Source organism: Mus caroli, chromosome 13 (assembly GCF_900094665.2).
Source record: "Mus caroli chromosome 13, CAROLI_EIJ_v1.1, whole genome shotgun sequence".
In the NCBI taxonomy this organism is placed as follows: domain Eukaryota; kingdom Metazoa; phylum Chordata; class Mammalia; order Rodentia; family Muridae; genus Mus; species Mus caroli.
Genome location: NC_034582.1, coordinates 65,671,747 through 65,691,073, shown reverse-complemented (window position 1 = coordinate 65,691,073; position 19,327 = coordinate 65,671,747).

Genomic DNA, 19,327 nt, shown 5'->3' with positions numbered 1-19,327 from the left:
GAAGGGCCTGGCTACCTGAGTCTCAGTCAGAGAAAAGATATGCTGAAAGTGGCTTATACGCCACACAGGATAGCCACTGTGTCCCTGCTAGCCTGAGTTGGGCATGCCCGCATCTGAATCCTGACGCAGCTGTGAAGTGGGAATTTCTGGTTTCGTTGGAGACTCAGTTGTGTCATGTGATATTTTTCTGGAAACTGAAAAATGAGAGGATGCTTTTCTGAGAGCAGAGACACAGTGTTTTTCTGTAAGCTGTTTTGTGAAAGGGCGCGTGGCGTTTTGATGAAGCAGACACGTGAGAGGACACATGGTGTTTGGAAAGAGTATAAGTATAACCCAACAGACATTGGAGAGAGACATTGCTCTTGCACTGGTTCGCCTTGCCTTCTTCTCTTTGTTTGTTATGACTCCATAAAGAGAAGTACACCAAAGAACTTCTGGTGGTGTTACGGCTGCTTCTTGCTGCTTCCGTGGAGCCTTGCAGTTTCTTCTGGGTTGAGCTGCTGCTACTGATTTGTGTTTGGTGTTTTCTAGTGGACTAGATTGCTGACAACAAAGATTGGAATTGCCCCCAAAGAACTATTTCTAAACAGGTCCACAATCCCTATTTGCTATCAATCTTTCTTTTCCCCTATCTCTGGTTGGTGGTGGGCTAGAAGGGAAGTGGAAGCATTGAAGAACCATAATTAATGTAGGGTTTGAGAAAATCTAAGCCTATACAGCTGTGTCTGTGTAGAGTACACCTTCCTACCCAGTGCAACAATCCTTGGGTTTCAGAATGCCAGAGAGTCACAACAGGTACCAGAGGACACTTAGGTTCCTGGATTCTGACTGAGAACTACCCGCCTGTTCTGAAATAGGGTCAGCCTCTCCTAGAGAGTTGACTTTCTGCATGCCGAGTTCTATTTAGGTTCCTGGTATCTTCCCAGGGCCTTTACTATGTCACTATGACTCCTTTAATGTATCCAACAATGGACAGAGTTGGAGACATACAGTCTAAAATTCCACATTGAGTATTAGTTCCATGGGAGGGGTGGGTAATCTGCCAAGTTTTGTAAAAGAACTGGATAGCACAGCCATGAGGCCTTCAGAGATACAAACAAGATAGATCTGCAAAGGCACATTGTTAGTACCTCAATGGAGACTGAGGTCAGGGGATCAGATAACTGTCACCTCCAGAAAGACAGAGCTTGATGCATGAACGAGTCAGGATGTAAGTCCTTGATTCATATTCAACTCATGACAGTCACCCACGTTTCTGTGCCAATACATTTAATTTAATAAGCCCATATGTCAGGGGCCACTTCAGATAGATCGCAGCTGCTGCCTTCCACACCCTTGGTCCTTGGAAAGCTCTGTTCTCTGGCTATTCCTCTTCCCACTGTGTCCACTGTGTCCAGAGATGCTGTATGTATGCGCTCACTGTATGTATATGTGCCCTTCTCCACTCTGGACACACTGGACAGAGAATTCCAACTCCGGGAAGATGATCAACAGTGTTTGCAAGAATATTTCTCTGCAGAGAAGGAAAGTTTGAGGAAACATTACTTGTATATATTAGTATATACACATAAGATACACATATAAATACATACATATGATTTAATTTGAGGACAAATGTTAATATTTTTTAAATTCTACATTTAAAGAAAGTCTCACCAGAAATTTCATTATTAACTATTTCACCCAAGAATAAGCAACCAAAAGGACACATGCAAGCTATGCTTTTAAAATTAGGGCAAGTGGGACTGGGGAGATGGCTCAGTGGTTAAGGGCACTTGTGGCTCTTCTGAAAGACTCACATTTGCTTCCTAGAACCCATGTCAGGTGGCTAACAACCACCTGTAACTCCATCTCCATGGCCTCTAAGGTCCTTTTCTGGTCTCTTCGCATACCTGTGTACATGCAGTACACACACACACAAACAGAGAGAGAGAGAGAGAGAGAGAGAGAGAGAGAGAGAGAGAGAGAGAGAGAGAGATCTGTTAATAAAAGTAAAAACAAATTTAATAAGGAAAAACAGTGAAAATAATCCCATGTTGGATATAGAGGTTAACTGGGGCTTATACACAGCGAAGAAGAAGCCTTAAAATACATGTGATACGAGTTCTTACCTATGTGCCTGTGTGTGCAACATGTGCGTGTGCATACGCATGCTTTTGGCAGACAGAAGAATGTATGCAGAGCCTCACTTTTGCTAGGCTGATACACTGCCTCTGAGGCATATCCACAGCCTTGAAATAACTTATTTTCACTGCTCTAACAAGGCCATAAATGTAGCCATGGTAAGGGACAACATTCTCCTTATTTCACAAAATCTCAGCCTTAAGCAAACACACACAAATATATCAGAAGAAAGGTAGAATTGCTATGATTCTCAAGATGAGGTGCACACAGAGGAACGGGCGGTCTGCGACCAGGTCAGTGCTCTGTGGGACTGGGGTTCGCACAGATGAATGATCTGCGACCAGTGCTCTCAGGTTGGGGTGGGGGTGGGGGGCTTCTTTGGCAGAGACCATCGATTGATCTTTCAGTACCTTTATCAGGGCATCTCTACGTTACCGTTTCTGAATTAATCTTTTGCACAACTTTTCAATTTTGGTTTTCTACTCCAGGATATCTATGAAAAACAAACAAACAAAGATTTAAATCCCGCACTTTAAGATGGCAGAGTCCACACTGCAGTGGGAGCTGCGTGCTGTGCCACGCAGCCGAGGAGAAAAAGGTGTCTCACATAATGAGTTCCGGCTCTGCTGCCCGCAGACTCCAGCTCTGGCATTCCTACCCATCAAGCCCTCATCCTCCTCCGCCTGCTATCTGCATGGTGTTTGCCACTGTTTGTCCTTCTCTCCATATGATTCACACTGCTTTCTCTTCCTCTGAAAATTTCCACCTGTGAGCACTCAGTCCCTCCGCACACTCCACGAAGTCCCTGAGGTTTGCTACAGTGAGCTTTTATGTTGTCATGTTGTCTGGTTTCACTGCCAGTGTCTGCCACAAAGGCTGATTAAGAGATTTTCTTCTTCCTTTTTAACTTGAACAATCTACGTATTTCTGGTTTCGTTCGTGGCAGGAGACACCATCGATGCCTCTTCCTTGGCACCCTGCCTTAGTTATGGTTTCTATTGCTATAATCAAGCACCGCGATCAAAAAGCAACTTGGAGAGGAAAGGGTTTACGTGGCTTATGCTTCCCTATTGCAGTTCAAAGGGAGTCAGGGCAGGATCTCAAACAGGATGGGAATATGGAGGCAGGAGCTAAAGCAGAGGTCATGGAAGAATGCTACTTATTGGCTCGTTCTACATGTCTTGCATAGAACTCAGGACCACCAGCCCAGGGATGGCACCACTCACAATGGGCTGGGCCCTCAGACACCAATCATTAATTAAGAACATGTCCTACATAATGTCTTATGCAGGCATTTTCGCAATTGAGGCTCCATCCTTTTGGATAACTAGCGTGTGTGTCAAGTATCAACTTGTAAGATTAGCTGCCACACACCCAAAGCACATAGATTCTGATCTGATTACCAATGGGACCTCATGCTGTTCTCAGTCGCTTGCACTGTGACTGTCCTTTGTGCACTGCTTGCTGAGTCCTTTCAGCAAAGTTGGTCACACGGACACACCAAGGACTAGGTATAAGGAAACAGGCAATGAGGGAGTATTGTGTCCAGTTTCCTACCAAGGAGGAATGACTGCAGAAGAGGAGTTGAAATCTGAGGTTAAAAAAATCAATCTTGTCTAGAGGGGCAGAATCATGAACCTAAACCAAGAAGGGGGAGTGGCAACAAGCCACATCGAGTTTTATTCACTCAGAGACAGAACCTTACATGGTTATGGTCTATAGTGAAATAAACAGAATGCATATAACCCAGAGAAAGAACCAGGGCAGGAGTCTCATGTGTTATCATTCAACCAAGACTAAGCTAAGGTTTGTGGTGATTTGAATAAAACAGGTCCCATAGGCCCACAGGGAATGGCACTATTAAGAAGTGTGACCATGTTGGAATAGATATAACCCTTCTGGAGGGAGTGTGACACTAGGGTATGAGGTTTCAGAATTACAAGCCAGAGGCAGTGCCCCACTCTATTCCTGTGCCTACCTATCTGGATGTAGAGTTCTTAGCTCCTCTTCAACACCAGGTCTGCCTGTCCAGCACCAAATCTTCCTGCAAGCTGCCATGCTTTTTGCCATGATGATAATGGACTAAACCTCTGAACTGTAAGCCATTCCCATGAGATGTTTTCTTTTATAAGAGTTGCCGTGATCATAGTGTCTCTTTACAGCCATGAAAACCCTCAGTAAGACAAAGAGGAGTCCATGAGATACAGAAGTAAAGTATACAAGCCAATGACCTAGAGCAGAGACATCTATTGTTGAGATAAAAAATGAAAATTCTTGCCACCAGATGTCCTCATGTGCTGAGAATTGCCCTCTGAGTCTAACTTCCATGACTTATACTGTGTTAGCCAGTAGTCTTCAACCTTTGCTCTTGGGGATATGCATAATTCAGGTGTCACTTGGGATCTGCAGACTTTGAAAGTTCACCTCACTTCAACCGGAATACACGTGAACAGAGTAGCCAGGCTTCTCATTCTTTAGCTGATGCTCCAGCTGGACAAAGATCATGAGCTGTTACTGAAAGCTTGGAGAATATTGATAGAGATTGGAGGGTGAATCTGGACAGAAGTGGCTGAATGCATTGAATTTACTACTATTGAAATATATTTGAAAGAATAATATTATATCCCGAAGAAAGCTAAATCAAAAGTTATTCATTTGAATCTCATTTGACATTAAGTTCAGTGTGCACGACCCTGTCCCTGTAAAAAGTAGTGAATTAGCATTGTTAGCTTCAAAAGTGGCTCCAGACAAGTGACCCATCTTCCCTGTAGGACATGTAGTTGAAAATATAGATAAAAGATAAACTTTCTCTAGAGCATTTTTCCATCAGTTATGATTTATATGCCTGTATAATTTTTTATTTGGGTATATAATGGTAACATACTCTTGTTACACAAGGTATTGGGTCCTAAGAGAGTTATCTTTCTAGAATTTTCCCTAGGTTAAATAGAAACAGCTGTTTATTTCTGTCTTAGCAGACAGCCTGACATGGAAGATGGACAATGGGATCGAGTCCTGAGGGTGGCAGGGACTCAGCAGCTGAAGCCAAAGGGACTCACAGGATCAGGCAAAGGCTTGCATCCCCCAGAAAGGAAGTTACGTAGTGTCACACCACTGATGACAGAGTCATGGATGATCCGCAGTCTTGCTCATGTTCTGTCTGTTTGTGACATTTGGAGAGTTTTCCTTGATGCCCTCAAACTGCTTTTAGGTTTTGGCTTTCGCTCTATTTGTTTTGGTTTTTGAAACAATTCCTTTATATATTTCATTTTCCCCATTTTTTTTAATTTTGACTAGCATAAAAAACATGTAAACTTTGTTTTGTGGTTCCTTTTGCCCCATACCCTCTCTTATCCCCTGTCTCCTGCTCCTTACTCCCTCCATTCTTCCCCCTCCCCCTCTCCCCTCTCCCCTCTCCCCTTTTCCCCTACCCTTTCCCCTCCCACTGCCCTCCCCCCTTTCCCCTACCCCTCCTCTTGCCCTCTCCCTCTTCCCCTTTCCCCCTTACCCACTACCCCTGCCTCCTGCTCTTCCTCCCCCCTCCCCCTCTTCCTTCCCCCTCCCTCTTAACCCTTGCCCACTGCTCCCCTTTATTTCCCCCTCCCCCAGTGCCCTTCCCACCACAGTTCCTTTTCTACTTTCATGTCAACACATTCAGACCCAAGTCATCCTTAGCTTTCATCATTCTCTTTCTCTGATACTGGCTAACACCAAAGGGTAAGACTGTGCCTCAGTTAGGGTTTTACTGCTATGAACTAACAACATTTAATTGGGCTGGCTTATGAGTTCAGAGGTTCAGTCTATTGTCATCAAGGTGGGAGCATGGCATCATCCAGGCAGATGTGGGACTGGAGGAGCTAAAGTTCCACTTCATGTTATGAAGGCATCTAGAAGACTGGCTTTCAAGGAGCTAGGATGAGGGTCTTAAAGCCCACACCCACAATGATACACTTCCGCCAACAAGGCCACACCTCCTAATTGTGCCACTTCCTGGACCAAGAATATTCAGACCATCAGAGAATGCTCAAGTAAGATGATGACCCTCCATGAGACTCCTATGAACCCTCAGATGGGAAGGCTGGTGGGTGAGCTACATTTCATATAGTTGTCTGACGTTTAGTGTCTGAACTAGTTAAGGAATGGTGAAGAATTATGGGCTAGAAGGAGTGTCTTCTAGATTATTTCTTCATGATGGTCTCACCCTGCCCCCTTCTACTCAATAGCCCTGCCAGTTTGCAAAGGGAGAGCAATATTATCCTTCTTGTCTATTTTCTAGTTCCTGAGAGTGCAATGTAATACATACATGTTTCTCATCGCATTGTTGCTGATGTGGGCGGACAGGATGACTTCCAAGTGATTCTCATGGCTTCCCACTGTTTTAAACCCCAGAGGTGCATGAAGAACATCTTTAAAATGTTAGCAATGGAAACCAATATGTCTTAAGACAGGAATGATGATTTTATAGCTATTAGAAGTGCAATCTCAAAACTCAGCATGGTTCCTGGGAAGTTCCCAGCATGCTGACCACTCCAGCAACTGCATGTGGAGTCTCAGCACTATAAATGTGTGGAGGTTAAAGGCCCTGACTCCAAGGTAAGACACATAGGAGGATTTTACACAGTGAGGGGCTGTATCATGGAATGAAGGCTCTTCTTACTGAGTTATGAAGTGTAGAGAGAACAATGACAGCATGTGTCCCAATTCACAGGGAATGTGGAGCAAACACCTTCCTCGACCAGGAACCCTGCTTCCCAGCTGACCTCCTTCCATGAAAGTATGGCAGATCCTCTGACTTATGCAAGGGCCAGGTAGCACCAATGGCTCCCAGGTCTTCTTTATATGAAGAAAGAAAATGCTTTGAGATGTCTGGGAACATTAGTAAATCCAGAAAATGATTCCCTCCTTTTTGATAAAGTGCAAGAGCCATTGTCTTCCCCCTTTAAGCAACTTTAGCTGTATTTGTAGGATACGGTCATAGGAGGGTCCATGGGCATTCATTTCAGTGGCTGAGAGACTCACCAGTGATTATAAAGGCATGCTCTGGGCACCAGTCTATGGGATGCTGACTGATCAAGTAGGGTCCCAAACATTTAAGTTCTGAGACCTTTCCTCATCCTAGAAGCTATCGATTCTCCCTTGTAATTTTCAAAGACCCCCTCTTTGTACCTCAAGGTAGGATTCAGCCATCCATCTCAGCACATTTGGACAGCTGAATCGTTTCCCTGAAGGCTCATCCATCCAGATTCTGTTGGCGTTTGTTCATTAGACTTAACTTCACATCTGTGGATTATTTTTTTATCACTTTGAGTTGGACAATCTCAAAGATCTGTCCCATTAATAGGTATAATTGTGAGTGAAAATGTTTTCAGAGGCAAACACCGTTATCACTCTGGTTGTACACACACACACACACACACACACACACACACACACACACACACACTTTCTAAATTATCTGGGCTAAATGAAGTCACCCCAGGGAAATAAAACCAAGCTGTTTTCCCACTGACTCAGTGGTACTTTCCCCACACCATCCTGTTTCCAGCCGTTTCTCGCTTCTTCATAAAGGCGTTGTGGGAAAAGTTTTGCTACAGTATGGCCCATCTGTGGTGTGGTTCGTATATTGGAAGAAATGTAACTCAGAGCATTTGGAAATATACTGTACATCCTCAGGAGACATATAAATTTCTGTAAATAATTTCTTCTAGTTTCCCTTTCAGAGGCGGATTAATTCATCCCGAATGAGAAGGATTACCCTGGGTCTATTGTTTCAGAACAGCTTTGCACCGTACAGCCCTGTGAAAACGGTTATTAATTTATTTGGGAAATGCCATCAGTGAACACAGATTATTTTGATTAAGCTTCACCTAGCCCGCATGTCACATCCCATTTTGTTATGGAGCTGGGTAACTTAGTACTATTCCTACTGCTAAGTTTATTGGTGAGAGCTCAAGTGTTCCATCTCTAATTAAACACTCTGCGATGCATGCAGGCACCTGGCTGCAGCTGGGAAAAAGCTCATCCTCCAAAGGCAAACTACATGTGATGTCAACGTAGACATTAACCAAACAGAGCAGAGAGGGCCTACGACCTACACAAGAGCACAACAACTGAGTCCCAGGAGCAGGACAATGTCCCATCGTAAAACCAGGGCTCAGGCTTCGAAGCTAGACAAGCTGATGTAATAGAGAGGGGTGTGTGTGTGTGTGTGTGTGTGTGTTTGTCTGTATCTGTGCATGTGTAGTGTACATATAATTTGTGTGTCCCTATGCTTTTAAGTTCAGGGCTATCTAACTCAGCCATCCACTGCCACTGATTCTGTCTCTGGGAACGTAACTGATCACTTATTGCTAGTTACAAGTAATTTCATTAACTTTATTCCCTTGATTCTGCACAGGATAAGTTCTAGAAGTGATTTCAAAAGAAGAGCTGGCCGTGCCTTCTCCATCCCCACCCTAGCTACTTCATATCCCCTTTTCTGCTGATAGACTTGGAGGGTCTGGCTCTCAGGGCCAGCACATGGGTGTCTTAGGAGTGGAGAGGGCCTTCTTCATATGCCCTTCTGTTCTTCTGCAAGATAACCACATGCTGTGATTTCCCTGCCATGGCTTTGAAAGCTTTTCTAGTAGAGGATATATTGATGCTTGCTCAGTGTTCACTGTCTTCCATTTATTGATTGATTGATTGATTGGACTGTGTTATTTTGTTTGTCTCAATTCAACAAACAAGTGTTGGTTCTGGATCCTTGCAAGGTCCCCATCAGTCCCCATCAGTGTGGCCCAGAATAAATTCAGATGAATGTCAGCTCCCCCCATGTAGCCCAAGAACCACTCAAAGGAGTTTTCAGTGTGTTGACTGAGTCTCCCTAAAAGTTTGCAAAGGAGAGTTTAACAGCTGTTCAGTCTTGGTTTGTCATATGTTACTTATCCCTTGTCAACAGTCTTCCCATTGCTAGTGAAACTGAGTAGCCATGATCATTTGAGGGAGAAGCCAGTGAAATTGCTTTAGGGACATAACTAGCCAGTCATTTATCTGATGCATGGAAAGGGTTTATAGCCACTTCCTTGTATAATTAACCATTAGCTTTGATTACTGTGGAGTTATAGTGAGCATGCCAAAAGCCCTATTATAGGACATTGTTACCAAAATTTGTGGGAAATAAATGCTAAACTAACTTTGAAACAGGCAGCATTATTAGATAAAACGAGGCAAAGAATTTGAGTAATTGTCAAGAATGAGAGTAAGGAAAATTATACGGTAGGAAGAAAGGAAAGGGGACATGATGTAGCTATATTATAATCTCAATGAATAAAAGAAATAATAAAACACATGGCTTCAGAAGCCTATCTATAGGAGTGACATTTATATGTTCATAAAATTATAAGTAGATTTCTTCACCCACATCGATGTGCCTATGGAGACAGTCTAAGTAAGATACCACTGATAATATATCAAGAATATTCAATAACACTTTAGAAGCAAATATCACAAAATAAAAATCCATCAGCATAGTGTTGGTAGGGCATAAGCCCATACCAGTACCACACAAAGCAAAAATCTTCAAAGTTTATTTGTTTTCACAATTCCATGGTCTAAAAAATAAATTTGTAACAATCGAGGTCAAACAAAGGGTAAATTGCTTCACTCCTTTAAAATATGCTGCCCTTTCCAAAGGTAGGGAGAGCACAGGAAGCTACAACTCACAGAAAATGGTCACAAAGTTCTCACAGTTCCCTACCAAGGCACTTATGTGTATTTCTTATAAATTGCGATTTTTCTGGTCATTTTATCTCTCAGGACCAATGTTTTCATCAGTACCCTGCCTTGCTTGTCAAAGACAAGCTTCAGGTTGCCCAGCAGGAACAAGCTGGACATCCGCAGCTCCAGCCCACCCACATCCACGCTTTGTCTTCCCCTCCCACCCTCTGACCTTTTGCCCTGGAGTCTTCCAGATACAGGCTCTCACTTCTTCCTCTTTTGCAATTCCAGTTCCTTGTAGACACCACTCTTTTGGCTTTCCATCCCAGCCTTGTACAGGAGTGTCACGAGGCACCTGCTTGTTCTCCAATCCTCTGGCAGAGCCCCCAAATCTCCCCCATGGCCATCCATTCTCCTCTTTGTGGACTTATTTACAATGCTTTGTCCCTGATCCCTGGCAGGAGATGTTTATGCCTTCATCCCTGCTCACACACTTGCAAGATGATATCTTCCATATGCAACTTGGCTGGCCCATTGCCCTCTATCACCAAGGCTCCCAGTTCTAGGCAGACTGGTCAGGAATCCCTTCACCTTGTCAGGACTCTGCCTTCTTGGCTGTTACTGCCAGTATAGCATCCCTTGGTCCACTTCTGGGTGTTATGTTACTTTAAGGTACTGAAGACAGGAATAAGGACTTTAAATTGGCTATTGGAACACATGAACTGAACGTAGGATTGTGAATGTGTGCCAAGAAGGAGTCTGATTTGCAAAGCTGATAGGAAACCCTTATTTTTGTAATCATGATCTGGGCTCAATGTTGCAGGATGCAGTTTCTTCACTGAAACCAACTACAGGAGGTTTCCATCATGTAAAGAATGGCAAGTTCTCAGTGAGTATGCTTTCTTAGGTCAGATTTCTACACTGTTTTACAAACAGGGAAACTCTGGGAACAACCCTTCAAACCTTGGTTATTATTTTTCTACACAGTCAACCCTTCCCCAATCTTGTATCTCCTTACAGGCCGTCCAGATGTCCCACTTGGGATTTATTCTTCCAGGCCTCTCAATTTCCTGCTCTGTGAGCACAGTCCCTTGTGACTTTACAACACAGACCACAATCATTTCACCTGGCACAGCTAACGTCTGTCCCACCTCCCAACAAAAGAGAACTTTCTTCCCCCACTCTTGGGAGTTCCCGGTTCACATCAGTGTGATAAATACAAGCTCTATCCAGTCCCAGAAAGACCCCTCTGTCTTCCACGGGGAGACTTAGGTCACCTCAAATGCATCTACTCACATAAACTCCTAAGTCAAGTCTGGGTTTTCTGCTTCTACATCATCCATAGCAAGGATGTGGAAAAGAATCTCTCTTAATTTATGAACTGCCCTTCTTTACTGAAAGATGCATTGGCCTGAATATCACAAAGCAAGAATATAATTCTACAGAAATCCAAATGACAGCAAAAGGATGTGAAATTCTCTAGATGGGAAGGCGTATGTGCCTCTTTACAATTATTTGACAGTGTACACCATAATACACAAAAAGAACTTTGTGGATAACTTTGCCTGGTGTTTAAGAGATGCATGCTGGGAACTTTTGTTTACAGAGTCATGTTAGATTAGAATACATTTAGAAGATGCATTTCCTCCTGCGAGGGAGAGGAGGCAAGCACTGGGAAGCTATGTGCTTCCTGTATGACATGAGGGAGATCAGCTTGAAATGTTTTACAAAACTGTCAATATAAAGAGGAAGATCAGAGTCTGTAGCAGCCATGCTAAACCACTTTGCAATAAATATGGTGATCAGGTATTAAGTTCGGTGGCTCACCAATGAAATTAGAAAACACACAGTGAAATTTGCAGATAGGTGTGGCCCTTGATCATCACTGAAGAAGCTTCTTTGTGGAACAGTTGGAGTCTTACAGAGAGTCAAACCCGATCAGCACGCAGCAAATATAAATGGCTGATAGATCTCCACAGCTGAGATCTCAATGCAATCCCTAACCCTAAGGCTCAGGAGAATCATGGAAGAGAGGGTGGAAAGAGGACCAGGACATCTGTTGACAGACAGACTATGACCCCTTAGAAATGACAGAGAAAATACGACCATGAGATCTTATGCCTGAACAAAACCAATACAATGGAAACAACATTTGGCAAGCCAACAAGGGCATGATGATACTCCTAGATGAAGAGCTACAGATACTCATTAGCTGCTGAAAGAGAGAATCAGTTTCCCCCAGAAACAAGCCCCATCCTAGATAACTAGTCCCAAGTGGTCATCCCTGGATAAGTACACATATGTGCAGAGCTGAATGAACTCAGTAGGTTATATATACATGTGTATACATGTGTGTGTATACATATAGTAACAATAATATTAAAGATATCATGAATTCTGAGGGAAGAGAAGGAGTTGGGAGAGGGAAGTGGTAATATCCAGGGCTTATATAGGAAATTCTTTAAAAGTTTATTAAATTTGACTAAAAGGAATGAACAAGAAAAATAATACATAGTGGAAAAATTATGAATTTTTCCACTATGTATTATTAGTAATTGTTAAAATGTATTAGTCCCTTTGAGAGTTGTGTTCATTCTCACCTCCTCTCCCAAGTTTGTCAAACATACCCCCTCCTCTACCCACCCAACTTTGTATCTGTTTTCCTTTTAAAGTTTTTCAAGACCAAGTGATATTTTCAAATTCAGAAAGTTTAACATAGAAATATCCCCTGTGACCATTTGGTTGTCCAGTGTCAAGTTTTCAGTCCGGAAAACATATACAACTCACATGATACAGAACGAACAGATGCTATTTAGGAATCTATGCATGTATGCATATATGTATGCAATAACAATTAGTGAAAGGCAGGCTAATAAGTTGAAGAAGAGTGGGGAGGGGTGAATGGGAGGGTTTGTACGGAAGAAAGAGAACAGAGAAGTATTGTTAGTGTATTGTCTTAGTCAGGGTTTCTATTCCTGCACAGACATCATGACCAAGAAGCAAGTTGGGGAGGAAAGGGTTTATTTGGCTTACACTTCCATACTGCTGTTCATCACCAAAGGAAGTCAGGACTGGAACTCAAGTAGGACAGAAAGCAGGAGCTGATGCAGAGGCCATGGAGGGATGTTCTTTACTGGCTTGCTTCTCTTAGCTTGCTCAGCCTGTTCTCTTATAGAACCAAGATTACCAGCCCAGAGATGGCCCCACCCACAAGGGGCCTTTCCCCCTTGATCACTAATTGAGAAAATGCCTTACAGTTGGATCTCATGGAGGCATTTCCTCAACTGAAGCTCCTTTTCTGTGATAACTCCAGCCGTGTCAAGTTGACACAAAACTAGCCAGTACATGTATTGTGATATCAAGCATAAAAGATACCTTTTGGACGAGTTATAACCAGTGTTCTCTGTTACACACCTGTGATCTGACTACCTAGGTTATGAGTCTGTTCTGTGATGACCTCTTCTACCCCAGGCTTGATCACACTGACACTCTCTATATCACAGTCTAACTACCCTGTGAACTGACCAATTTCACTCTACTTAATTCTAATCACCTCTCAACTGTAAGTGTACGCATACATTATGCTCGTGGGCACTTGACCAGGGACAAGCACACTCATTTACACACTCACATACATGCCATGTCTTCTCCCTATGGAAGCAGGCTTTATACTCTTAGAAGTAGGTCTGAGATCAGACCTTGGATGGAAGATCCACTAGATACTTAGATCCCATGTGGAGCACAGGACAAGGGTAAAGGAGGAAGCCTGCTTGCTATGTCTCACCTCCTCCCTCCCCTCCTAAACCTTCACACTGTCCACAGAGTGGCTACCCTTAGAGCTCCATCCTCACATGTTCTCTTGCACATCACCCTCTGCAGTGGATTATTCTGAGGATGCCAGGGTCTGCTTGTGAGAAGGAACAGTGTTGCTTCCATATCACTTCAGTGGAAACCAGAGGGAGGATAAATGGGTTTGTAGTCAGGCTCCTCTGCAGTACTGTTAGCAGTATTTGAGAGAATAGGAATGGAGGTTGGGATGAGGATAGAGGTGGGAATGGATGGAGGTAGAGATGGAGGTGGGTGGGGATGGGGTAATGTTAGGGATGGAGAAGAGGGTAGAGATGAGTATAGGGATGGGGGTTGGGGTGCAGATGATGAGAGGGGTGGGGATGGAGATGGATGGAGATGGGGTGAGGATAGAGATGAGTATAAAGATAGGAATGGGAAAGAGGGTGGAGATAAGGATAGGGATTGGGATGAGGATGAAGATGAGGATGGAGTGGGGCTGGAGATGGATGGGGATATGAATGGATGGAGATAAGAGATGGAGCTGGATGGAGCTGGGAGGAGGATATCGATAGGGATGAATACATGGATGGAGAAGAGGATGGGAGTGTGGTTGAGGGTGGGGAAAAGGAAGAGAATGAGAAGGAAGCAGAAGAAAAAGAAGCAGGCAGTGTTCACATGCATCTTGGTTTTTCCTTTCACTTAGATTTTCCAAAGTAGAAAACCTAGTGCCTCGGTGAACAGAGCCTGCCAGAAATTCCATGCTTGTAAAGAGAGGAGATGAGAGGGGTCCAAGTTGAAATCACCAAGCTAGTACTCAGGAGACTATCTGTGGGCTGAGATGTACTACACAGAGAGAACTGGAGGGGCAGGTAGCACAGGGACTGACGGGGCTGTGTTGCATAAGCCTGGGTGTGAGGAGATCCCAGGGGAGTGCATCAGACACTCAAGGTATGTCATGGCCTCTGTCCATGGAAACATGAGTGTGTGTTACCCACTAGAGAAACTCAGCATACACACACACACACACACACACACACACACACACACACACACACACACATCTTGGCTGAAGAAGAAGCCAATGTTGTCCTTGAGATCTCAATGGGCAGTTGTAGTTATGAAGGGAGCTTTCCCATTGAAATTGGGATCTCTGTATCAAATGTTTGCCTCTTCCTAGTGTTTCCTTTCTCAGGTAGAGTCTATGAACTGATGAGGGAAGCCAAGGAGAGGTTTACCAGGGAAGTGCTTCTGAGCCAAGCAACCTCTGCTATCACTCAATACAGTCCTGTCCCTGTGGTCACCTTGACATCCCCAACAACTGGGAAATCCAAATGGAGCCAAGACCTGGGGACATAGCATTCTGTCACAGGCCAAACATTCCTGTCCCATTTTCTCATTTTGGACAGATGTGCCCCCAAAAGGATGAACATGCAAAGTAGAAATGATTAAACAAATTCAGAGCATGGAGGTTACTGGAAAAGACCCTATAAAGAGGACATTACAGAAAAATGGTGACCAAGTAGAAAGAGGAAAAAGGTTAGGACATTAAGTGAGGTTCAAGCGTACCTCGTTCTATGAAGGAGAATTATATGACTTGGCTGACTGACATAAGCCAGGCTTCACAAGTTTCTTGAGACTGTGTTTAATACAGCCCAGAGTATCCTCAATCTTGCCCAGGTTGGCCTTGAACTCTTTCTATGCAGTCAGGGATGACTTTGAACTGTGATCTCCCTGCCTTCCCCTGGGAAGTGCTGGTAATAAAGGCATGTGCTATCACAATATGCTTGGATCCAGTGCTGGGGATTGAACTCAAGACGTCATGTATAGAAGTCAAACACTCTACTGATTAAGGTACAACTCCAATCCATGGTTTATTTGCCTTACCCCTACCCCCCAAAAAATCAATATTTGCAAATGTATAGTCACAGTGGGACAAATGCTCACAACTGCAGCTTGAAATGATTTCTGATTACAGCTTTAAACTTCTTCAGAATAAAATAGCCTCAACAGTCAGCATTTTAAAATGCTAAGTGAATTTTGTCCATTTCTTAATGGTGCTTAAAACGATACATGAAATGGTACATAACAATGGAAAGGAATTAACTCATTACCAAATTTATGGAGACAGAACTGACTCTGACAGTCTGTGGGCTGTTAGCAATTGTGACCTGATGGCTTTGTCCACATGGAGGGCTTGGTTGGCTCAGGGCCACTGTGCCATGTGCTTTCAGATGCTTCATGGTGTCATGGATGTGGCCCTGCTTGGCTGCTGCTTCCAACCCAATCTTCTTATGTTGAGAGCCATGTGTTTACAGAAGAATGGTGCTGTCAGGGAGTGACCAATGACTCTGGAGCCCTTACATTGCTCATACCACAGTACCCTGACCAGTTAATCATTTGCCTGTAACTTAAGAAAGAGAACCCCGGAGCTCATGTCTCTAGCTGCATCTGTATCAAAAGATGGCCTAGTCGGCCATCACTGCAAAGAGAGGCCCATTGGACACGCAAACTTTATATGCCCCAGTACAGGGGAACGCAAGGGCCAAAAAAATGGGAACGGGTGGGTAGGGAAGTGGGGGGCGCTATGGGGGACTTTTGGGATAGCATTGGAAATGTAATTGAGGAAAATATGTAATAAAAAATATATAAAAAAAGAAAGAGGACATCCCAAGGGCTGGTATCGTGACCGCTGTGCCTACAAAGGCTTTGTGCTACTACTCGGACTTCATGAAATGCCGGCTACAGGAATTAAAGATTACACAGCAGCAAGAGAAAGTAGAGTCTCTGCATTTGCCTTGGTTTCCTTTCCCTTTGCTGTGACAAAACACCCTGACAAAGTTACTTAAGAGAACAAAGGCTCCTTGGCTTACAATTCTATCATGACAGTGGGTCACAATGACAGGGTCTTGAAGGAACTGGTCACATCCTTTCCACAATAAAGAACAGGCAGCAATAAATGGATTCAGGCATGCTGGTCCTCAGTACAATTGCCTCACTTTGTACAGCCCAGAATCTCCTGTTCCAGGTTATTAAATGTGGGTCCTGCCCACATTTAAGATGGATCCTCCCTCGTTTTGATTAGCTTAGTCAAGAAAACTTGTCACAGATGTTCTCAGAGGTTCTCCTTAATCTAGCTGGTCCCTCCTAGGCATGCACAAAGGCCTACCTACCAGATGTCATCTTGGCGGTTTGTGTTGTGAAAACTCTACAGCAGTGCTCTGGGATGAAGGCAAGCATAAGCGTTCAGCATCCCTTTGTGAAGTTTGCTCTCCTCTCACTGTGTCCTCAGGGGGTTTGGGGAAAAATGAAATAGTGAGAAAACTGATATGTGTCTTAGCCCAGGGTTGTGGAGACGTCGCCATTGATAAAGTGCTTAGCAGGAACCTTCGAGAACCTTACTTCATTTCCAAGAACCCATGAAAGAAAAAGGAAACTGTTACATGTGGTGTCTCCCTGTAACTTATCACAGAGGAGGTGGGGACAGGGCTCTCTGTGGTTCATGGCCAGCCTGCCTTATCTTGGTTGCCTCACGCCACAGTGAGAATCTAGTCTCAATCCTCCATAAGATGGTCCGCTTCAGAGAAGCATTGTCAAGATGGTCCTCTGGACTCCATGTGCACACAGGCAGTCACTTCTACACACAGAACAAGCACACACAGAAATATATTTTCTAAAAATGTTTTTAGCATCACTTCCTCTCTGTTTCCTCCCTCCAATCCTTCTGAGCCTTCTTTCCCAAGCCCCCCTCTCATGCTTCCCACTATCAAACTGATAGCATTTTATTTGATTGTTTATTTGTACATATGAAGATATACATTATACCAAACATTTCCATAAAGTGAAGGTCATAACCTATTCAAAAAAAATTAACACAGTAAACTAAATCGTAACTTCAGAAAAATCCAAACAAATTGAATTCATAAGATATTTCCAGTAAAATCAGTACTATTGCCTAATACTTCCTGAACATTTTAGGGAAAAAAAAAGACAGTTTCAGGGCTGTTTGGAGCCAATAGACTTAATGGACTTAGAGACCAAAGGACTTTTCATGTTGAATCAGATAGAAAATAAAAGGAAGAAATCATTTCTCCCCTCTTCATACTGGAAAATTTTCAAGATAGTGAATTATTTAAAAAATATGCATTCCTCACAAAGAACTGTGGAGAAAGGCCAAGGCGGGACCTGCCAACTCATGAAATTAGTGTGTGGACCTGTGCGATTTATGGCAGAAGAAATGTGGGAAGAAAGGCAAGTGCTAAGAAGATAGTTTCATGTAACTCAGGGATTTACAATCTGAGACTCTTCCATCAGGATATCTAAATATGGTGTGACCCGACTTTCCCAATTTCTCAAGAAGACAGATTCAAACGAATGGGGTTACACCCAAGTATCTTATTGACAGAGCAGACCACTGCCTAACAAAGGCTGTGAATACTCTGCAAACCTCATCCCAAGTAACCATCAGTAGGATGTTCTAGACCACCATGGTGGCAAACATGTGCTCTTACTCCTAAGGTAACTGTACTTCTTGAAAAGAGAGTTGTCACTGGCTGAAGTCTTGGGACTCAAACATCCCACCACTGAGGAGTCAAGGCTGACTTCACAGAGTGGTGACTGTGAACAGAACAGCATTAAACATGAACGTGCAGGGGTATTTGTGGTGTTCAGATATAGAGTCTTGCTGGAATGTACCCAGAAGTGGGAGAGCTGGGACACATGCTACCCTTGTCTCCTGTTTTGAGAGAGCCTCACCCTTGTTTCCATGGACACTGCTTTCATTTATGTTCCCTGACAACTTGGTTGAAACTATAGGTCCCAAACATTGTCTTAGTTTGGGTTTCCATTGCTGTGAATAGATGCCATGACCACAGCAACTCCTAAAAAGAAAAACATTTAGTTGAAGCTGGCTTATAGTTCAGAAGTTTAGTCCATTATTGTCATGGCAGGAAGCATGGTGGCATGCAGGCAGACGTGGTGCTAAAGAGGTAACTGGGGGTCCTACTGTATCAGTAGACAGCAGGAGGAGGGAATGAGGCACTGGGCCTGGCTTGAGCTTCTGAAACCTCGAAGCCCACCCCCAGTGATGTACTTTCTCCAACAAGGCCATACCAACTTCACCAAGGCCACACCCACTTTAACAGGGCCACAAATCCTAATCCTTTCATATAATGCCCCTCCCTCTGAGCCTACTAGGGCTATTTTCATTCAAATCAGGATATCTATCCATTTAGAAGCAGAACTCTAAGAGAAGTGTACTCTGGCAGCACATTCTGAAAAGACTGCCCTTTGTCAAGCACCATGGTGTGGGAATTAGAAGATGAGAGCGCAGATTACAAATGACAAATGCTAAACACTAAATGCTGGAATTCTTGTGGCATGTGAGGGGATGCAGAATTCATTTTCTACGAGACACAGGTCTGTGAGCCCTGCTTTTTCAGAGGAATCTCTCTGTTTTAGGAGCTAAGGCTTCTGGGAAGCGAGGAGTTACACAAGGGTTCTTTACAAAAGAATTTGGAATAACACTTGGAGGCCTGGCCTGAGTAAAGCAGGCCACTGGTTTTAGTTAACAGCCTCCTTCACCATGCAGGCATGGGATTGGTTGGAGCTGTAACACCTGCCTCCACATGCAGGCTTGGAATTGGTTGTAGCTGCTCCACTATGCAGGCTTGGGGATTGGTTGCAGCTGTAAAACTCCTCCACCATGCAGGTTTGAGCA